Raw genomic sequence first — 2856 nt, 5'->3', positions numbered from 1 at the left:
ACTCTGAGAAGAATGGGAATCCCAGAACACTTGATCGTGCTAATGCGAAACCTATACTTGGACCAGGAGGCAGTCGTCAGAACAGAGCAAGGAAACATTGCATAGTTAAAAATTTGGAAGAGTGTACCCCAGGGATGTGTCCTATCTCCATACCTTTACAACCTGTGTGCAGAGCAGATTATCTGAGAGGCTGGGCTTTATGAGAAGTGTGGCGTCAGGATTGGTGGAAGATCTATCAACAATCTGCATTATGCAGAAGACACAACCCTGCTTGCTGAAACGGAGGAGGACTTAAAGCACTTGCTGCAAAGGGTCAAGGACTGCAGCCTTCAATATGGATCGAGGCTCAATATCAAGAAGACAAAGATTCTCACCACTGGACCAATTGGGAGCATCAGGATGATGGTGAAGAGATTGAGACTGTTAACAACTTTAGTCAGCTTGGCTCCATAGTCAATACTCTTGGCACCAGCCAGGAAATTAAAAGACGTATTGAGATGGGAAAGTCTGTTGTTAGGGACTTCTCCAACTTACTGAAGAGCAATGATGTCACTCTGGAGACTAAGGTGCCCCTGATACAGGCCATGGTCTGTGCAATCACTTGTTATGCATCAGAGAGTTGGACAATGACTAGGGAGGATAGAAGAGGAATTGATATCTTTGAGCTGTGGTGCTGGAGAAGAGTATTGAGTGTACCATGGACTGCTAAGAAAACAAACAGATTCATCCTGGAGAGGCTTAAACTGGGCTGCTCCTTGCAGGCAAGGATTCTGGGGCTTAGTCTGACATAATTTGGACATGTTGTAAGGAGAGACTAGTCCTTAGAGGGGGACATTATGCTTAGGAGGGTGGAGGCACAGTGCAGGAGAGGAAGACCCTCTATGAGGTGGATTGATTCAGTGGCTGGGATAATCGGAATGGGTGTGTCAGAGGCAGTGAGATTGGCACAGGATAGAGCAGAGTTTAGGGCAGTTGTACATAGGGTTCCTATGAGTCCCAAGCGACTCGACGGCACGTAACAACAACAACAACTACAAGAACAAGAACACATTGTTATTAATAAGATGTTGACAGTATGGAATGCTGGTGTTGCATTTCTTCTAGTTAAACTGCTGATGAGTATACATTTATAAAAATACTTAAATTCTCAATTTTTCCAACAAGTTTTTGCATGTACTTTTGGAATTCATACTACTAAATGCACTCTTTTCAAGGTTATCAAAAACAAAAACTAAGGTCATGGCTACCAAGTTGATTCCAAGTCACAGCAATTCTACAGAACAGAGAAAGAATGGTCCCCCAGAATAGTTTCCACGTAAATCTTTATGGAAGCACAAGGCCACACCTTTCTCTATCCCCCCCCCCCCATCTTTCTTCTGTAGAGTGGTTAGTGGGTCTGAACCACTGATCTTCTGGTTACCAACCAATAGCTTTACTGAAAAATTCTACATGGTTGACTTAACTCTGTAAGCTCAAATCATATAAACCAATGAAAAATACAAGTCATATGAGATTCATAAGCTCTACAAAAACATAACTAGGAAGCTAACATGTTAAATTTAAAATAAATAGCTGTATATAACTAAAAACCTTTGTTTAGCATGAGATAATTTAACCATAGGATTTTAGGCAGAGTATGGAGTTTGGATCCTCCAGTTAAGAATGCTCTTTCTTTAAGAGTCAGATTTTGTGTGGCTCCTTGGAGGCAAGGATTCTGAGGCTCCGTATAATATACTTTGGGCATGTTGTGAGGAGAGACCGGTCCTTAGAGAGGGACGTCATGCTTGAGAGGGTGGAGGGACAGCGCAGGAGAGGAAGGCCCTCTATGAGGTGGATTGATTCAGTGACTGGGATAATTGGGATGGGAGTGTTGGAGACAGTGCGATTGGCACAGGACAGAGCGGAGTTTAGGGCTGTTGTACATAGGGTCGCTATGAGTCGCAAGTGACTCGACGGCACATAACAACAACAACAACAACTGTGTAATCACTGCTGCTCTTTTTTAAATCATGAAAGTAACATGATTGTGAAATTTAAATTGGTTTTTATAGAAACAAAATCCAGAAAAACACTTGCCTTACAGAAGAGAGAAGCAGAAGAAACAGAAGAAAGGTTTACAGTGAACTTGCCTTTTTCAAATAGCAGCATTCTCAAACAAAACCTGAGGGCAGATGAATGTGAAAGGTTATTTTAAATGACTTGGAGTGTGTTTTACATCGTGATTTTTCTCTTTTGACAGAAACACTGAAAAGAGTAAAGTACATCCTTAAATTATTGGAAGGTATTTGTGAAAGAGCAGCGGGTAAGGTGCTAGGAATTAACTTCTTAGAGAATGGCTTTGGAGACTTTCTCCTTTAATTATAGATTAAAGCAGTCCTTGACAGTGTCCTTTTGGGTCAATATGAAATACAGAGCATAAATCAATATGACTACACAGTGTAGTGCAGAAAGTCTAAAAAGAGATGAAAATTACAAATTGTCTTAAAGGGAAAAAAAGATTTTCTTTTCACTTGACAATGAATCTATTATAACCAAATTAAAATTTGTAAAATACATATGCATTTGAGCTTAGAATTTCTGCTTGTTCCTCAAGTTGGATTCCATCTCATTTTTGTCTTTGTTAAAGTCCAACCAAGGAAGGGGGTGGGGCTGAGAATAGGGAGACAGAGCAGTCTGGGTGCCTGCAGAGTTTGGTGGGTAGAGGGAGAGGGTGAAGCAATTAGGAAAGGTCCAGTAGGGGTGTGAAAAGATGGGGTAATAATAATTACGGCATTGAAGTCTATGGGGGAGAGAATAGTCTAAAAGTATTATATTTTAGGGCATTATTTTTATCGTAGGAGTATGCAATGAGGGTTG

The sequence above is a fragment of the Elephantulus edwardii genome, unplaced genomic scaffold, assembly GCF_000299155.1.
Source record: "Elephantulus edwardii isolate Elephantulus edwardi_28Jun2011 unplaced genomic scaffold, EleEdw1.0 scaffold00225, whole genome shotgun sequence".
In the NCBI taxonomy this organism is placed as follows: Eukaryota; Metazoa; Chordata; class Mammalia; order Macroscelidea; family Macroscelididae; genus Elephantulus; species Elephantulus edwardii.
This window is presented reverse-complemented; position numbering follows the sequence as displayed.